Source organism: Micromys minutus (assembly GCF_963924665.1).
Source record: "Micromys minutus genome assembly, chromosome: 19".
Taxonomy (NCBI): Eukaryota; Metazoa; Chordata; class Mammalia; order Rodentia; family Muridae; genus Micromys; species Micromys minutus.
This window is the reverse complement of record NC_137954.1, coordinates 36,789,045-36,809,301: the sequence shown is the minus strand read 5'-3', so window position 1 is coordinate 36,809,301 and position 20,257 is coordinate 36,789,045. Positions and strand designations below refer to the sequence as shown.

General features: G+C 42.7%; 1 pseudogene across 1 annotated transcript; it reads right to left on the bottom strand.

The window, feature by feature from the left end:
• Positions 1–5,097: 5,097 nt before the first annotated feature.
• On the bottom strand, positions 5,098–11,487 carry LOC308433251 (protein BEX4-like; annotated as a pseudogene). Its single transcript has 2 exons — positions 11,469–11,487; positions 5,098–5,490 (listed from the first exon to the last, which is right to left on the bottom strand). The product of its transcript is annotated as a protein BEX4-like (transcript).
• Positions 11,488–20,257: the final 8,770 nt, after the last annotated feature.

Genomic DNA, 20,257 nt, shown 5'->3' with positions numbered 1-20,257 from the left:
TAGGAAATGAGGGCTGGAGGGACAAGAACCTATCTGAGGAGAAAACCGACATCAGGGCAGGCTTCCAAGGCTCCCAGAAGCAAGCAGCCTCCAGCTCTAGAATGTTGTTTGTTCTTGAAAATCTTCTACTTGTTAGGGCAGAGCCCTTCCTCCAAATGCCTGAACCATGAGTTGTCACATAAAACAAATGCTTATAGGGTGAACATGCTGTCACTTGGTGTCATTATTTATCTAGTACTGGGGATGAAGCTGGGATTTACCATCTCTCCCAGCCTTGGATTGTTCGTTCTTTTGTCCAGTTGTTTGTTTGTTTAATATAGACTCTATGTAGCCCAATCTGGCCCACTTAACATTTGTTCTGTAACCCAAGTTGGCTTTGAACTCATGATCCTCGTGCTGCCCCAATGCTGGCATTGCGGAGTATGTTATCATTCATCCCAACATTCTTAAGTTTGCTGAGCCCTTCATCTCTATGAAGGCTTCTCCTAGAACATCCTTCAAATAAAAGGTACACATAGAATTCCAAATGATTATATCTGAACTAGGCTACTAGGAGAGTTCTAGAGAGCCTGTCTTCAAAAGCAACCTGTGTCTTTTCCTTAATTGTGGCTTCTCAGAGTTTGTTTACTGAATTTTCATAGAATTCAAAGACACTGGCATTATCAGCACTGAGCTCAGGAGGCCCCCATTTTCTGCAGAACTAGATTGTTTATAAAATCCACCAGTTATTGGTAACTGAGGTAGTGACATGCTGAGCAGGTAAAAAGCACATGTCACAAAAGCCAGATCATCTGAGGTCAGTCCCTGGAGACCACAGTGGAAGGAGAGAAATGAATCTTGAGAGTTGTTCTCTGGGGCTAGAGAGATGACTGATCTTCCAGAGGTCCTGAGTTCAATTCCCAGCAACCACATGGTAGCTCACAACCATGTGTAATGGGATCTGATGCTCTCTTCTAGTGTGTTTGAAAACAACTACAGTGTACTCACATATTACATATATACAATTAATACTTCTTTTTTTAAAGTTGTTCTCTGAGCTCCACGTGTATGCTGTGGCATATGCACACACATATCATGGGCACACATATATGCACACACATGCATGCACAAACACACATGCATACACACGCACATGTGCACACATACTAATAGCAAATGAATTTGAATAGATGCTAACTGGGACTAGGGCTCTCTTCTTTCTTTAAACACCTCTTCTCTCTGTGTCAACAAATAACCCTCACCACCAATTGTATGCTTTGCTTAACAGCAGCCTGAGTCACCTTTAAGGTTTCTTATTTCATTCTTCAAAGTTTGATTTCACAGGCCGAAAGGAGGAAGATTGGGGCTGACCTTCAATGCCTCTTACTTTGAAAATCATCGTTGGCATTCTTCATGAAAACCTTGGCATTCTAAGGTTAAACGAAATTTTAGACTAAAGCAACTCTCTTCACTTGCCAGACTCCAGGTCCCATAAAAGGAAGGTCCCTGCAGGACCCCACATGGTTCATTCAGTAAGGGCTTCACACTTTATTTTTAAAATGACACCAAATCAAGGTTTTTGTTTTTTGTTTTTTGTTTTTTTTTGTTTTTTTTTTTTTTAAGTCAAGCATAGTAGTGCATGCTTCAAATAACAAAGGTGGGGAAGCAGAGGCCGTCAGATCATTTGGGGCTCACTGGCCAGTTATCCTAGCTGACTTGATGAGTTTCAGACCAGTGAGACACCCTTTCTCACAAACAAGGTCAGTGGTGCCTGGGGAAGGCCAGTGGGATTGTTCTCTACCTCTGCTCACATGAGCACATATGTACCCACCTACCCCTCCCAAACGCAAAATTAAGGGTATGTAAAATCCCTTATGTCTAGTATCGATAGTGTCCATGATTCAAATAGAAAAGAAATGGGCCTTTTTTTTTTTAAATCTAGTCAGTATAAATAGAAATCACATTAGGTTATTTAATTTCTGAAGAGCTCATATGATTAGATTTAAATACGAAGCAGGCACGGCATTCTCTACTTGATTGAGATGATTTATAATAAATGTTTGCAGTCCTCTTGAGAAGTTAGATAATGTGAAGTTCAGTGCTTTCTCTTTCTTTAGTCAACACTTCAAACTTCCCACTGGAGCTTGGCTCTCTCACTAAAGTTGCTGGTCCATGACTCACCTCACAAATAAAGAATGCTTTTGTGTGTGGTGCTTTACCACATAGATGGTATTTTTTCTTTGTCTCAACCTCATCCTGAAGGTGTGGCTTTCTTAGCAAAATAGCCATTCTCTCTTTGTGTTGCTTGGATCCTCACTCATTAATCCAGTCAAGCCTGAAACACCCACTAACAACCCCTAGAGATCCAAGGAAATCTGCTCAAAGCCCAGTTGGACATTTGTTTGTGTCTTCAATGTTCTCAAATTCTCTCTTCAACAAAACCGAGGGCAAGGCTACACAAGATGGGATGGGAGTGATCAGGTTAGCAGAGCCCTAGCTCCAAGTAGAGGCAAATCCTCTGCCTTATAATTAGCTTGACTGGAACCAGAAAAAGTGCAGGGATACCCTTAGAAAGCCAGAATGGCATTGTCAGCTCAGTAAGAATACATCGAAGCAATGGACATTTGGAGATAACTTTTATTAACAAAATATTTTTTTTAACCACTAAAAGACTTTAAACAGAAGAACTGCAAAGAAAATCCCAGAGGGGAAGAAAACAATTCTAGAAAACAAACAAACAAACAAACAAACAAAAACACCACCACTACCACCACCACCAACAACAAAAAAACCTTGATGACAAAGATACATAATGAAACAATTTTCAAACAAGTGAACACATTTTCAAAGTCTAGATAAAATAAAAACAAGAACAATAATGTTGTTGAGCAAAGAACTAAATACTAGAAAACTAATACTGAAGTCTTTTAAAAGTTACCCAGGAGGGATCAAGATGTTGATGAGTATTAGACATAAAATTCACTAAACCTGAATTCCAAATTTAGTCATGAAGAAGGGAGAGAGAATAGAAAAGAGACGGAGAAAGGGGGTGCAGGGGAGAAGAGAAGGGACAGAAGAAGGAGAAAGAACTTTTAAAACCATCCCAATATTGGCAGGGAGAATATGTGTTCATCTGTCCTAAAAGACTGACACAGACACAGGGTTTGATCTCTGCCACCTGATGAAGCCAGGATGTGTGAGGATGCTACACAGATCTGTTGGCAAATGGTTCAGGTTTACAGGGAGAAATACACCAGCCTTAGAAAGTGCAGTGGAGAAAGGCTAAAGGCTTGACTGCACATATGGGCATTCACCCCAGCAAGGGAACTCTCATCTAACTGAGACTGGAAAAAGATCAGAGAAAGAACATGCATGAATCTCACCAGGGATCAAAGGAAAGGGGCAGTTATGAGGAATGAACATTGGAGAGGATGCAGGGACAAAATATTCTTGTGTATAACTTTAAGTATCTCTAGAGTGTCTGAAAGAAGAAATGTGTGTACTTGAAAATGGGACTTAGAACCAAAAATGAAAGAAAAATACTAACACTGGTGGATTCAATGATGTATGACAATGGTCAGAGCTGAGTTTGAAAGACAGGGTGAGAATAGGCCAGAGGGGTGAAGTCAGGACAGGCTACAAGAGTTGGGTGGAAAAAAACCAGCAGGGTGGGTGCAGGCACACTATTTTGTGTACAGTTTTTATGTTCAGAATTCTGTTATATTTCATACACAGGAAATTAGTAAGCTCTGTAAGACTAAGAAGAAAGAGGAGAAAATTAAAATAGAAGCTGAAGAAAAATATACTAGTAAATCTATGTTTCAAGTGTCATTATGAGACATCAATAGTGCAAACAAACTTTGACCCAAGGATTTTGGCTATAAAAACCACAAACACACACAGATATGTCATCATGAATCATGGGATACATTCGTTTTTCATGAAGGTATGAATTGGCAATATGTTCTCTGCAGATAATGAGATCATGGGCTATCTCACTACCACAGAAGCCTGTAACTGATGAGAGGGAGAAAGAGAGAATTAATGAAGGAGAAAAAGGAATATGTGCACAAATTTTATATCAGAATGTATTCAATATTGAATAAGAAAGACAACAACAACACCAAAATATCCTAAGTGTCTCTTCATTGAGTTGTAGCCTTGAGGGGATGCTCTCAGCCTTGCTGCTCATTACCAGGAATGATGGCACTTAGCTGCAGCTTCCTTGACAATATCTGAATCTCCATCTTAGCCCTCTTCTTGTCCTCCTGAGAGCACCACTCACAGCCTCTTGATCTGAATAAAAGTGTCTCTGGAGTACCCAATATCACTTCTGACTCTTCTAGAAATAGATACAGGAGTGTCTGCACCTCAGCTCACTGAATGCTCAGGCAAGGAAAGATGCTACTCTAAAGCTTTAGTCCAGGACTGGCCAATTGTCTATCCTGTTAGCATTGCTGGTCCAGGTCCCAGCTGCAAATGGTAGACCTCCTTGGGAAGAGAAAGACCCTGGAGTGATGACCACTGAAGCCTCAGTATCCTTGTCACGTTTGGTTGGCTCCAATAATCCCATGAAAGTCTGAATTTAGTAGACAGTGCCTTAGGCCCACATACTGGGATGTCAGCAATGACAGTGCAAAGTTAAGAGAGCTGTATGTAAATGGGCCAACTGGTCAACCACCATGGCATACACTGATGATTCAAAACTCCAGGGTAGAAGTTCTGATACTTAGTGGGTTATTCAACAAACAAACATGAAGTTGGGAGGGGGAGTCTAATAATGGGGATATTGGAGATAGGGAAATTGAATGGGGGGCAGTATTCAGAGAAGGTGTGATCAGATTTCTTTGTACACATGAATGAAATTCTCAAGAATAAACATTTTTTCTTTTTAAATTGCTTTCTTAATTTCAAATTATTAAAAAGTTTTTTTTTTCTAAAATGGATTAAATTGCCATGCTGATAGGAATGTTTAGAATTCAATGTAACAATTAAACAATGTTTACATAGAAAGCATTAAGTGGAAACACCAAACGTTTTACAGAAAAAAAAATACCCTACTAAATACAGGCTTATAAAACAGCAGCCATTTTATGAGACCAGAGAAAACCTTAGATTTCAAGGTATGAGGCAAAAGTCATAATGATAGTCAGGTGCCGTGGTTCGAAAACACATGTAAGGCCTCATCTGTTGCTCCTTAGTCTTTCTCTCAGTTTCTATCACCTGTCCTACAAATCTCCCAACATCTTCTCCTCCTTCATTGTGATCAACATGTCTATTAGGTATGGCCCATAGAAAGTTAGGCACAAATCACCTGACTTTTCTTCTCACCCCCACCTCCATCCCCCAGGCTTCTTGTTTTCATCCTCTTTCAGATGGTGAATTTTTTCTTCACTTTGTTTGGCGGCCTACCCACAATTTTTTTCTTTTTTTCCTCCACAGTGAGATCCAGTATGACTTGTTTGACTTTGGACTCATTACTCCTGGGCCTATTCTTGCCTTCTCCTCTTCCTAGTGATGCTCACCACCAGGTGCATCTTGAAGTTTCTACTCCTCAGACCTGCTCCACTCTTCCTCCTCCTGCTTTCTGAGCCACCAGGTCCTATGCGCCAGGAGCTAAGCCACCAGGAACAGGTGCCACCGTTGGGGATGGTGGGTTATAGAGAGTATAAGGAAACATTTTTAAAGACTACATTTGAGCATTTGGATTCTGATTTGACAATTAAATTGCACCTTCACCTTTGAGAATGGGATCTTCTTAGACTTTAAGACACTAACTGGAAATTAAGTTTTTTTCCCCTTCCTGTTTGTCTGCCTTTTGTTTGTTTGTTTGTTTTTGAAGTTTAATGAGGGGGAAAAAACCCTAAGAGTTAGAGTCATTTTAAAAATAGGGCCAGGCTGGTAATCCATTCAGTAAAGTCCTTGACATGTAGGCATAAGGACTAGAGATCAGCCTCCATCACCTCCATAAACCTACATAAAAAGCTGGGTATAGTGGACACTTCCTCTGGGGAAGCAGAAACAGGATTCCTGGAGCTCATTACCTAGCCAGTCTGGCCTAACTGATCCCCAGGGCCCAGTGAGAGACTTTGTCTCAAAATCAAGCTGGAAGGTGTCTGAAGAATAACACCCAAGATTAATCTCTCTGATATCAACATGCATCTCAAAGTATCAGCACATATACCTTAACACACACACACACACACACACACACACACACACACACACATTTAAGAAATAGCATTTTAGCAACTTACACAACTTTCTCCCTAAAATTCCAATTGCATGAAGTTCATTTCTCACTGGCATTGCCATATACATATCTAAATAAAAACATAATAGGAAACTGGTTCTCCATTCTCCATTTGTTCATTGCTCAGTCCATGTTAGGTTAATGTTGTGATAGCACTTTCTATGAAGAACAGATTTTTCATTAATTGAATGAATTTTTCTCAACAGATACTCCTCGAAAGCTTACCACATGTCAGCTAGTGTGCAGAACATGAAGAAGCTGTATTCTGGGGACCATGAAACCAAATATAGCATTGCACATAGAAAGCAAAGCCAGGATGAAGAATCTGTAGCAGATACAAGAGGGTTAACCCTCATCTACTTCATTATGCCTGGACCCATCCAGCATTCTTCAAACATCTCACAAAACTCTCACAACCACATTATGAAGTTGTTACATCTAAAATTCTCATTTTGTCAATGAGAAAAGAAGCTCAGTAATTAAATTAAATTCACTCTCCCAGGATACCCAATTGTGATGGTTTGTATATGCTTGGGCTAGGGAGTGGCACTATTAGGAGGTGTGGCCTTGTTAAAATAGGTGTGTCACTGTGAGCATGGGCTTTAATACCCTAGTCCTAGCTCCCTGGAAGTCAGTATTCTGCTAGTAACCTTCATATGAAGATGTAGAACTCTCAGCTCTGCCTGCACCATGCCTGCCTAGATGCTGCCATGTTTCTACCTTGATGATAATGGACTGACCCTCTGAACCTGTAAGCCAGTCCCAATTAAATGTTGTCCTTATAAAAGTTGCCTTGGTTGTGTTGTTGTGTTCATAGAAGTAAAACCCTAACTAAGACAACAGTGAAGAATGGAGACTATGTTAACAAGCTAAATCTGTCTGGATCCAGAGGCATATGTCTTTGACTTCTACTCCAGCAAGGGGTCCATACCTTAAGGGACACTGCACACACTGTAGAAATAGTGTCATATACACTAGACCAAAACACCACCTTTCAGATGGCACAAGGCACTCAGAGACAATCAGTGATGTGGAAAACCATCTTAGAAAGTGTTTAGAGTATAGATGATAAAGAACAAAATCAAGGCCCAGAGAATGCAGTGGGTGAGACAGCATCTTGGATTTCTGTAGAAAACATCAGAATTTATTAGGAGGAGGAGAAGAAGGAGGGGGGAGGAGGAGGAGAAGAAAGAGAAGAAGAAGAAGTAAGATCATAAACAAGATATTGTAAATTAGCCCTTTTAAGACAGAAAGCACCTGTAGTGTAAGTATTTGAGAAGGATTAGGAGGTGTGTCCTTGTTGGAGGGGGTGTGTCAATGGGGGCAGGCTTTGAGGTTTCAGAAGGGTTTCAAGATTCCCAGTATGATGTCCTCCACCCCTGCCTTGTGCTTGGGAATCAAGAGTGAGCTCTCAGCTGCTACCCCAGCTGCATATCTGAGCTGTAAGCCCAATTAACAAGTTGCCTTGGTTATGGTGTCTCTTCACAGCAATATGAAAGTAAGTGACACAACATCCTTCTCATGCTTAGAAGAGGCCCAAGATGGAAGTAAAGTTGTAGTTACCTGGCAGCTCAGGGAGTGTATGGCACTCTAGGACTCTACCACACTTACAGAGAAGACAAAGGTACAGACAGGGGGACAAAGAGGCACCCATAAACAAGAACTTTATGGGGTCCAGGTCTTTATTTATGTAAACAGTTTTATGAAGGGAGGAGTTGATTGACATGTTTAAAGTAAGCAGGCACAGGTTCTAGGAGGTCTCAGTGATTGAGAAAGGATCACTGTGGTGACTCCACACAGTCCCTGCTTGGGTGCAGGAGTTGGTTGGGCCAGTACTTGTTGGCCCAGTCTTGCTATCACCAGGCAGTGGGTACTTACTGGAGATGAGTAGATCACCACACCACGGAGCTTGGAGGAGATGAGAGCTGAGGACTGGGTCTAAGCTTACTAAACTCACTTCCCAAAGTGAAGACTAATATCTTAGGTGCAGTCTGGGCATAATAAATCAGTATATGAGGCAAATTGTCCTATATTTCAGAAAAATCCAATTCTGAAACTGGGAAAGAGTCACTAATTACAGGGTAAATTTCCTGAAAAATATAGTGTACTCTGTGTGAACATTTTAAAAATCGAAATCCAAGAAGATATAAAATCGCATCTGATTCTATGAATCTGCTTATGCAAATGAGATGGAATAAAACCCAAAATTTTAGCACATTCTTTTTGCAGCTTGTCCTAGCTTGCTTTTTATTGCTGTGATGTCATAACCAAAAGCAACTCGAGGTGAAATTTGTTTCAGCTTACAGTTTTTAATCTCTCATAAAGGAAGTCAAGGCAAAGTCTCAAAGCAGGAACCTGGAAGCAGGAACTGAAGCAGAGGTCACCGAGGAATGCTGCTTACTGGCTTGCTCCCCATGGCTTGATAATTTGCTTAGTTATACACCCCAGGACCACCTGCCTGGGGTGCCACTACTCACAGTGGGCTCGACCCCTCACATCAATCATCAATCAAGGAGATGCCCCCACAGACTTATCGATACATCAATCTGATTGAGGAAACCCCTCAATTGACATTTCCCCTTCCTGAATGACTCTAGTTTGTGTTCATCTGACAAAACACTAGTGGGCACACAGCTATTTGCAGCTAATCTCCACTTCCAGAGGTAACTGCAGTCCTGATTTCTCTCCCGACAGATCAAGCGTGTCTCATCTTGAGCCCCAGGTAGACAGAACACACAGTATAGAACTCTCTGCTTTCTTTTGCTCACCGAAGGCTTTGGGACCCATCTGTAGTCATCTTCCTTTACTGCTAAGAGGCAGCTCATTGTATAAAGAAACATCCTGTCTGTCATGTCCCCTGCTCGTGAACACTAGGATTTTTTTTTCCAGTTTGGGGCAATGATAAATAAATAACATCATTATGAAGTTCATTTGCAAGATTTCTTATAGACATATTTCGATTCTACATGCCTAGGAGATTTGTTGAAAAGCTGGACAAAATATATGTTCAACTTTATAAAGCTCCACCAGTTTTACAAAGTGGCTGCATTGTTTGAGAATCCCACTGATGGCATGCCAGAGTTTCTGCTGCTCCATGACCCAAGCAACATTTGGTGATATCTATCTATCCATCTATCCATCTATCCATCTATCCATCTATCCATCTATCCATCTATCCATCTATCCATCTATCCATCATCTATCTATCTATCTATCTATCTATCTATCTATCTATCTATCTATCTTAACTTGGATGGTGTGAAGTAGCATCTCACTTTGATTTTACCTTTTATGTTCTCAGAGACTAATGGTGTTGAGCCTGCTTTTATGGGCTTGTTGGTCATTGTCCTCTTTTATGAACTCTTTGTTTAAATCTTTTACTGAGTTTTTAATGCTTCAGCTGGAGCCAGGTCAGACATTATGCAGGCCTGTAGTGGGTACTGTAGACCAACAGTAGTAATGATGATAATATGGGGAATATGCATTTAAGGAATAGTTAGGAGGTTAAAGGAAAGGCACAAGGGTAAGAGGTGGCACAATGACACAGGCCACCAAGTCTCTGATGTGCCTACCAGGTAATGATGATGGCATTATGTCATTCATAAACGAGGAGCTACATTCTAAATTACCTTCACATTACTGATGTGACTAGTTGCTCTCTTGAAGGAGAACAAGGTACATTCATCCCACTTACACCCAATACCACACCCCAGTTTTGGTGTTGCCAGTTGTATGTCTGTATCTGGTATCTCATGCAAACCCATCCATGACTAAGACAGTCTCTTTAAGTACAGCAATATATCCCCCCTCATTTGAAGTAGTTTGTTTCATTGACTTAGAAAGTTCTGGAAAAGCAGCACGGGAACTCTTTTTTAATCATTAAGTTTTCTTCTTACATTTTTCTTTTTAATTTTTGTGTGTAGGTGTACATGTGTGCACACATGTGCTACAGTGTGCAGAATGTGTGTGCATACATGTCCTACAGTGTCTATATGGAGGGTGACCTGTGAGAGTCAGTTCTTTCCTTAAACTGTGTGGGTTCTGGGGATCAAAATCATGTCATCAGGCTTTGGTGATAAGTACCTTTACCTAGCAAGCCATCTCATCAAGCTTTATTTAATTTTTAAAAAGTTAACAAATGTTAACCTAAAACTTAGTGCACTATTTATCTCACTGATAGGTTTAATTTCCTTTAATTTTTTTGTATGAAAAATACTTCATCACCAAACCCCAAAGTAATCCTGCCCAGAAGAGCGTCCCTGGGGTTGCTAGTCACGACTTGCACTGTGAGTCACCAGGAATCATGGGTGGTCTTTTCTCAGTTATTTGACACATATGTAAGAATGCTGGCCACATCACTTTCATGAGACCTAGTGTTTGGATAATGAGTTCACTTCTTTGTAGCTCAAGAGATCTGAGATCAGTGTCAGTGTTTATGCCTGCCTCAAACTGGCTTAGTCACAGAAGGGTTGTGCTGTGTAGAACCAGCATGAGAGGTCTCTTTGGAAACCTTTCCTGAACCCTGTCCAGGGAATTTTCAACACCTTCACTGGTCTACCATTTCCCATTGTTCTCATCATCTTCCTGTGTGCTTGAACACATGATTTATTGAATGAGCATTGAGCAGAAACTCATAAGCCGAAATGAGCTCCAGCAGCTTCACTGTAATTTTTTATTTTCTTCTTTATTTTGGGATGTGTGCGTGTACATGTCTCTCTCTCTTTCTCCCTCCCCCCTCTCTCTTTCCCTTCTCCTCCCTCCCTTCCCCCCTTCTCTCCCTCCCTTCTCACTCTCCCCCTCTCTCCCTTGCTCCTTCTCTCTTGCCTTTCTCTCTCTTTGTGTGTGTGTGTGTGTGTGTGTGTGTGTGTGTGTGTGTGAATGTGTGTCTGTGTGTCTGTGCATCTGTGCATCTGTGTGTGTGTGTGTTTCTTACTAGCTATGATGTGTTTCTCTTGTATGTCCTGTTATGGGCTCAATCTAACTCGACTGCCACAGGCCTGTGTTGGAAGCTGCTTCCTAACTAGTCCTGTTTGCTAGTTAAAGTCTGTGCAACAGTGAGGACTTGGAGGAAGCAGACCCTTGAAGGGTCTCCCTTATGCTATGATTCTGTCTTCCCTCTTCTCCCTGACCCCCACAAAGTGTGAAGCCTCCTTGCCACCGTGAACTCTTTATAGCGACATCCTCACCATGATAGATTGAAACTGCAAGCTAAGCTCACCCATTCCTCTCAGCGCACCTGTTCCTCCCTCCGCCATTTCTGCCAGATTCTATGGTCAGAACAATAAGGAAAACTGCTACAAAGGTGAAGCCTAGGCCTGGAAAATTACCCTCACTCCACCTACTTGTTTTACAGAAAGGGGAGGAGAACAGAGGCAGGGACACTGTTCTATGCTCCATACCCCGACACTTGAATTGAACCCTTCCTACCAAGCATAAAATCCTCAGCAGACCAATATTTCCAGGGAAGAAAACCACCCTTGTCAAAGGCAAGTCTCAGCTCCCCCTCGCCCTGCAGCTCCCCCCATACCTCTCTGGTTTGTAACAAGTAAGATGCTGTCGGTCGGTCTGCTCCCAATTTCTATTACCTGGTTCTGGCCACTTGAGTTTGGTCAACACACTCCCTAATCTCTCCTTAGCTTATTGTAGGCAGCATCATACTCAACTCTGGCCCCCACAGTGCAGACACAGAAGAGCGTGCAGCTCAACAAGGAGTACCTGTTCCTCACCTCCAGCCAAGAAAGGGACCTCATTGTGTAAATGGGAAATGACTCATTATCATTCTTGGGTGAGCTGGTGCCATAAATTCAAAAAAAAAAAAAAAAAAAAAAAAAGTGAGGTACAGCTCCAAGGACTTTAGAACATGCCTGCTTTTGTGGTTTAAATATTATGTCCCCCCAAAGGATCATTTGCTGGGAGCTTGGCTCCCACCTGGTGGTACCAACAAAAGAGGGTAAGAATGTTAGAATCTGAACCCCTAATGAAGGAAGCAGGTCACTGAGTTGTGCTTCTGCGTAAGGTATCGGATCCTAGCCTCTCCTTCATTTTGCTTCTCAGCCACCAGAAGGTGAGCTGTGGCCTGCCGTCATGTTCTGCCTACCACCCTGGCATTCTGCCCCACCACAGCCCAGAAGCTGCCCAGCTGAACTGCTGCCAACTTTGAGACCACAAGTCCGAATAATCTTCCCTACTTTAAGTTGACTTCTCTCGGGTACTGTGTTATAGTGATGGAAGGCTGACCCCTACTCCCAGGGTTGCATTGTCTCGCACTAGGCAACATGAATAAAGCCAAGACACTGTAGGATGGGTGCATAGCAGGGCAGAAATGTAAATCAACTTTATTACTGTGTGTGTGTGTGTGTGTGTGTGTGTGTGTGGTATAGATGTGCATGTATACAGAGTATACAGGATATCAGTGTAGCAGTCAGGGCACAGTCGGGTATCTTCCTCTTTTTATTTAAGAAAATTGTCTCATTAAATTGGGTCTTTGCCGGCCTGGCTGATCTGGAATCATTCAAGGATCTACCAGTTTCTACCGTCTGTCTTGCTGTCTCTGGGATTCCAGGCATAGAATACCATACTCAGCTCTTTACATAGTTTCTGGGGGTCTGAACTCAAGTCCCTACATTTGTAAAGTATGCACTTAACCCTCTCCCCAGTCTCTTAGTGACAGACTTTCTAGAAGTTTCTTTTACCAGGCTTCACTTTCTTTCGAAGTAAGCTTTTTGTTCATGATCTGAAGGCATTCCTGCACTGGGGTGTGGCTCTCACTCCGTCATACACTACCTCTGACATCTTACCTCAGTATAATGCTCTTCTCTTTTCTTTGGCAGGTCTCATACTTTTACTGCTCCTCACATCAGCTGTCCCTTGCTCATCAGAAACCAATAATGTGAGCTGTTCTCATGACTCTATTTAAGTCCATCAACAGCCATCTCTCTCACGACCCTCTCATGGTAGGACATGGTGGCCCAGGATGTTTTCTCATAATTATGTCCTCAAAGAGGAAGAAAAGCAACTCTCAGAAACTTCACGCATTTTCCCCTAATTGCTGTAGCTGCGCATCCTGGCTGGAATGAAATCGCCCTGCTTTTCATTTGGATAAGCTGTCGTCTCTGCGTCTCCATTGTGAAGCAGTGGGAAGGTTTGATTACTAGCTTCAGTACGAGATGTGTAATTTTCCTAAAAAGGCTACTTCTACCGGCATATTTTCAATCAGGGCTTCAGAGCCTGCATAGAAACATTTGATTAATATTCCATCAAGGATCTCAACATATGGTTCTGTGTTAAAGGATTTTAGATCAATCCACCAAGGTGGGGACAACTTCGAGCTCGAAGATCACAGTACTCATCTCCCACGTGCAAATGCATCTAGCTTGACAGAAAGGCAGCTGATTCACCGAGGAACATGGGATTAAAGTGCCTTAAAGGCAGGAGCCTGGTATTTAAAGGGGTACTTCTGTAGCCCAGAGCTTAGTGTCCTGCACACAGCAACAGCACAATCAAAACAAACGAAACCAGCTCTGTGCGGAGTGAGATCCTTAGAAATTGTAAGAAGAAAATCAGCTCCTCTCAAGAGCTTCTCAGAGATCCATATTTATGGTTATTGGCATATTATCCTTATCCAAACTTCTTAAATTCAGTGGGGCTGAGTGTTTGTTAAACACTTAGTTGCCACTAGACAAATAACTGCTACTTAGCAAATACCTGTTGGTCAAAATCCATCTCTTCTTCTAGAGACAAGTAGATGCAATCTCCAAGTTCTTCTTTGGTGTGGCCAGCCACATACCAGGTTTCTAGAGCTGAACTCATATAGTCTTCTTTACCACCCAACACCCTTCTCCATAGCCTTTTCCTTTCTGGTTGACCAGGATGAAGACTTCCACAGTAGCCTTGGAAGCCATGTGTTGAAGACAGTAGAACCTTGTACAACCTGGACCCCTAAAGGGCCTCTTAGAATGGATATCTACTCATGGTAGTTCTATGAGCAAGAGTAGAACATCTAGTGAGTCAAACTAACCTCATAGGACATGAAACTATAAAGCAAGAGGAGACATACTCCTTCCTTCTAGAAGGAATCAATCCTTGCAGGGACTGAGTGACCCTTCACATCTCCACATAAACCACAATCATACAGATTTTTTTCCTACAAAGCTTGCTCTCAGTGGCCATAATAGAGCAGATGAGACCCATCAGAAGACCTTGGTAGACATCCCTGCTTGTAGACCACCATTAAGAACCAAAAGCTGACTCTCTTTGGGGACAAAGAATAATGAGGGAGACTAGGAGGTTGAGAAATACTGAGAACCATCATCCCTGGAGCCTGATCAGGAAACTGTTGGACACAGTTTCCAATGTGAATCTAGCTATAAGATAGAAGGCCTGATGTTTGACAAGTGAGACATTTCTCATGGATTCACTTAGAAGCCCAGCACATCTTCTGTTTAAGGTGTCGCTGCCATTGGTTTTGTTTGTTTGTATATTTTTGTTTGTTTGTGTTTGCTGTTTGTTTTTGTTACTGTTTGTTTCTTGAGCCAGGTCTGCATGCATTCCAGGTCTGCATGTATTCCAGGCTGTGCTCAAGCTCTCTTTGTAGACAAGAATTACCTTGGGTTTCTGATCCTCCTGCCTCTACCTCCTCAGTTCTGCTACCACCACGTCTGGTTTAAATGGTGCCCAGAGATAGAACCCAGGGTTCCATAAATGGCAGGTCATCACTGCACTAACCAAGCCACATCCCAGATTATAGGGTATTTATACATATTTCTCACTTAACCCTAGATATGTGTTTGCTCACTAGGGATGTCACCTGGCTCAAGCCATCCGGCTCAGGGAAAATTGGAACATAGGCCTTCTTCTTACATCTGACACGGTTTCCTTTCTTGCGGGGATAAGTTCTAGTTTATGCCTGGGACTAAGATATTCTTTCCTTACTTATTTCTTAATAGTTCTGGAAGCCCTCTGTGGATCCACAGACTAGTGGGAGATGTACTCTCACTTTAAGGTCTAGGGCAACAGGATGGATGCTCTCTGATCCTTCCCATACCCTCCAAAACCCAAGGCAGCACTGTGGCTATGCAGAGAACAGGGAGAGGCTGGTGCGCACTGATGCTAATCTGAGTCTCAGACAGAACGAAAGGGAGAAGACATGAGAACTGCAGGATGCTCTTGAGGACACCGGTCTGAGACGGAGCATCCTTGAGCCTCAGATTCTGCAAATGTCTGGGCTTGGAGCTTGAGACATTACTATCACTTCCTTTCCACTCCTCCACACAGTTCCCTCCACATCATTTATTCCAGACTAGCAAGTATTTACTGAACACCTCCTAAAGGGAAAGGCTCTCAAATATCCTTCATCTTCTCATCTCTTCAAGGCACACATTTTTAGATTGAAAAATGTGTTATGATCCTGCAAAGGGAAGATCGAACCCATCTCTTCCCAGGGACTTCAGGCTGAAATGAAGGTGCTTGCTCCTCACCTTAAGCCATAAATAATTTAAGATACAATCAGGGCAATTCAGCTTGCCTGTTCCCACTTCGCCCCGAGATGAGTTAGTATGTGGAGCACTCACAAATGTGGGGCTGTGTCAACAGATGCCTGTGAGCATCCTGTACAGAAGTCTGTAAAGGAGGCCAGTGTCCATAAGCTAATTTAGGGTAAGAGGAGGAGAACAGATTTTTAAATTTTACTGTGTTGATTAACGACTGTGTGGTGGTTTTAGGATACAAACCCCGATGGATCAAAATGAACTTGATGGCTTAATTGTTTACCAAATTGAGATATACAGAGCCTTGGAAGGCCTGGGTAATATAATACTTTTGTAAAAGTGTCTCCTTATACATAAAATGCAAAGTTACAGCATGTGTAACAGGAGAGAGAACTGACAAGAAACAGACTAAAGACCCAGCAGGGAACCCAGAATTTCTGGGACATTGGAGCTTCACATTTGTGAATCTTATCTCATTTACTTATTTTGTACTCTGTGTGTTTGCACACGTGTGTGTGTGTGTGTGTGTGTGTGTGTGTGTGTGTGTACCTGATTGTGTGAGCAGAGGTCAACATCAGTTGTCTTCCTCTATTACTCTACCTTATTTTTAAAAACAGTTCTCGAGCTAAACCTGGAGCTCACTAGTCCTGCTGGAATGGCTGGCTGGCACATCCAGGAGTCTTCCTGCCTCACCCTCCCATAGCTGGAATTATGGACACACACTGCTGGGCCCCACATTTTATGAGTTCAGACCCCTGTGCTTGCAAAGCCAGAATTCTACTGTCTGAGCCCTCTCCCAAGTCACAACCTCCCTTATTTTAAAAGTAAATTTACTGGAGGCTGAAGATATAGCTCAGTGTTAGAGTATTTGCCTATAACTTGTAAGTAAGGTCCTGAGTTTAGTCCGAAGTTCAAATGATAGATAGTTAGTTAGTTAGATAGATAGATAAATAGATAGATAGACAGATGATAGATGAATAATATGTAGATATAAATGATAGATAAATAAAAGCAAATACATTATTTTTTTACAATTTCAGACTTACAGAATAAAATGGGGATATACTGAGGTAGTCCACATCTGGCTTCCCCCACTACTAATATTCTAGATTTCTATGGTACATTTGCTACAGCTAATTGATCTTCATTGGAACAATATTATTGACGAAAGCCACTGGATTCAAATGTCTTCAGTGTCTCCTCATCCAGGATGCCATGTCACGCTGTGTTGTCATTCCTCCCTAGCCTCTGTCACAGGCTCTTAGAGTTTCTTCGTTGCCGTGACGGAGGCATGGCCTGTTCCTTATGTTCATAGCTGGGTTCTGTCAAGCATTTCTCTCATGATCAGAGTTATTGACCCCTATTGTTTCTGAAAAGCAATCAGGCTGCTAGCACCTAGTGAGGGGGCTGAGTGGATAGGTTGCTAAAACAGCAGTGGGTTCTTTCTATTGTTAAAAACATAAAACAAAACCACCCCAACTCTTTATACAGGTGAACCATACTAGTGAGACCGCTTCATACAGCAATGCATGAAACCTATCTTATTTATAATTGACAAGCCAGCTAGGAATCTGTGGGCAATTATAAAGGGCTTAAAGGTAATTTCTGCGTATCATTGCCTGCCCTTCTTTTTTTTTTTTTTTTTCAGCTCTATGAGAGTCCTTTCCTCTTAACATTTGTCCCTATATTAATTCATGCAGAGGAGGCCATTTCAATCTTCTGGGCTAAGTAGACCAATCCAATCCCTGCCTAAGCTATCAAATAATTCGAAGGTGCAGAGACTTTAATATCGGAATAATGCATTCCAAATGCTAATAATCCATCCTTTGAAAATGCAAACAAACCCAGCTCTCTCTGTGCCTCCTTTCTTCCTGAAGTCCCAAGACCAGGAGACGTGTGACTCTAACTGCAGATACAGAGGGCAGCCTTAAGGCTACTGACATCATTTCTTTAGCACATACCTTTCAGGGATGAGCCATGTCCGTGTCGGAGAATAAGGGCATCCAGAGAGCAATAGCACGATTCGCGTCACCATGCGGTCACTACCCAGAGCCCAGCACCCCTTTACGGCTTTGCTCGGTGTGGTAGACCGAGAATCTCCACCCGCCTTCTCACTTCCGCTGCTTCAGAGAGGGGCGGCAATGCAGCAGACCGAACTGGAGACTGACCAGGATATGTTTGTTCCAACTCTCCATCCTGCCTTCCCAGCATCAACGAATCCCACGTCATCTAGCAGCTAGGGTGTATGCCATACTACACTTCAGACCCCCGAGATGCCCATCCTAGTCAAAGCCACCAGCATCCCTCCCCACCTTGAGCACGTTCGTTCTTACCCTCCCTCAGCTCAGGCAGCGGGCAGCGAGGTCTTTCCTAAATGGGAACCTGAATAGGTTACTCTCCTGTAAAACTAATCAATAGCTTCCAGCTGAAGTGGGAACTAGAGCTGTCTCTTCTTACCATGGCCTCAGAGCTCTGTATGGTGTAGGCCCTGGCACCACATTCTCCTCCCTGAAGCTGTGCCCTTCTTGTTTCAGTCAGTCTTCTACCTACTGAGAAGCTTGTGCCCCAGGACCTTTGCACCAGCTACAGCCTTCCTTTAAGTCATTGCTGAGCTTCACACACATTCTGGGCATGAACACCACCTTCCCGACAAGCCCATTACGTTATTCACCTTATCAACCCTCTAAAGGTATTCTTTACTCTTTGCAAGATGTTCCATCTTATTTATTTTCATAGTGTCCCTAGCAACCACAACTAGCCCTGCACACAGCAGGACGTGTGTTGATACAGAGTGATGGGAAGAAGCCGGGATCCAGAGCTTCTTGGTCTGGTTCCTCTGAAGGGAGGTACATTTGGTGTCTCTGGTCCTGAGAGATGCACTCCCAATGGCCTAGTCTGCAGGGGAGCCTCTAAGGTGGAGAAAAGGAATACCTGAAAAATAGAGAACTCATCTTGAGGAAGACTGCCAAAGACGGAGAAGGAGGCTGTTAAATGAGAAACGTTATTTATCAGCCGAGTTTACTAAAATGTACTGGTACGGGACTTGCAGAAGTTAGTCAAAAAGACAGCCCAGTAAATATGGGCAGATGGCTTCAGGATAATTCCCCAGGAGGACGCATATAAAATATCTCCTGAGCCCATAAGCTGAGTTCAGCTTGACCAGATAGCAGAAACCACACACTGAAGCCACAGACAGCTACAGCCTCATCCCTAAGAAAATGATAGGAATTAGAAAGACGGACAGCCCAAGGTTTCTGAGGCACGGAGCAGCTGGGATTCTTACCCTGCTGAAGGAAGAGGAAAGACCACCATCATGAAACACATTGGTAGAATCTTGTCAAAATACCCCAAACCAAGAACTACAGACAAGTAAGGAGTGCTGAGAAATGAGGGAATAATCCTCCCCAGGGAACTGCTTCTCCAGTACTAAGTCAGCCTCACAATTATCTTATTGCACGAAAGAAGCCAAACACCAAAATTATGTGCAGTTTATTTTATTAACATGGTGTTTACAAACAAGTCAAATTAATTTGCAGAGAATGGCCTAAGGACAGTGGTGGCTCCTGAGTTCTACCATCTTCCAGAAACATTTTCGATTGAAGTCCCATGAGCTTATCTGATCCACGTGTCAAGTCAGAGATCTATCTGGGGTCCAAGGACAGTGATCAGCATCAGAAGGAACCCCACGACTACTCCTTGGAAATGTCCAGCATTTGCCCCTCTCTCAGAGCCAAAACATCTTTTCTCCTTATTCTACCCAAAGCACCTTCTCCCCCCCCCCCAATTGTATGGTGTGTTGTCCATTCACGTGTTTAGCTCACAGATCTCTCTGGGATATTATTGGCTCCTGGGTCCTATTTTCCAAGATGAGCAGGACAGAGCCTCAGTTCTATGACAGTCCCCTTTACAGTCTGGTGTGGTAACCCAGACAAATGGCCACCAATCTAGAGAAATGCTGTCCCTCAAAGGGTGCAGTTGGCTGCCCACTTCTCCAGACTCCATCTGCATATGGCTGTGTGCAAGGCCTTGGATAGAGGCTTGAGACATGGGTGAGTGCAGGTCAGAATCAGGAATTTCTCACTAAAGGCCTGTGTTCTAGAGATCTCAGGCTCTGTTTCCATCCCCTGAGTGGTTTTCTTCAGTCATCCCCTGTTGTGGGTTGAATTGGGGACCCCCATGAGGTGCTATTAGTGTAGACTCTAATCTAATGTGACTGTGACCATCCTCATTAAAGCAACCCTGAGTATAAACAAGCACACCAGGAGGATGTATTCCTGGTCTTTCTGTAAACTACAAAGAGAGTAGAAACTCATCTCTTTACACCACACACACACACATACACACACACACACACACACACACACAACTAATGGGGGGCAAAATAATAAATTAGAATCCTTGATTTCTAAACTAAACACTGAAGAGAGTTTAAACATAGAGAGAAAAAAATTACTAGGCCTTTTAGAACCGTTGCTAAGACAAATGAGCCACCCACAAAATTGACCTGTGGGGACCAACACAGGCCAGTGACAGTTTAGTT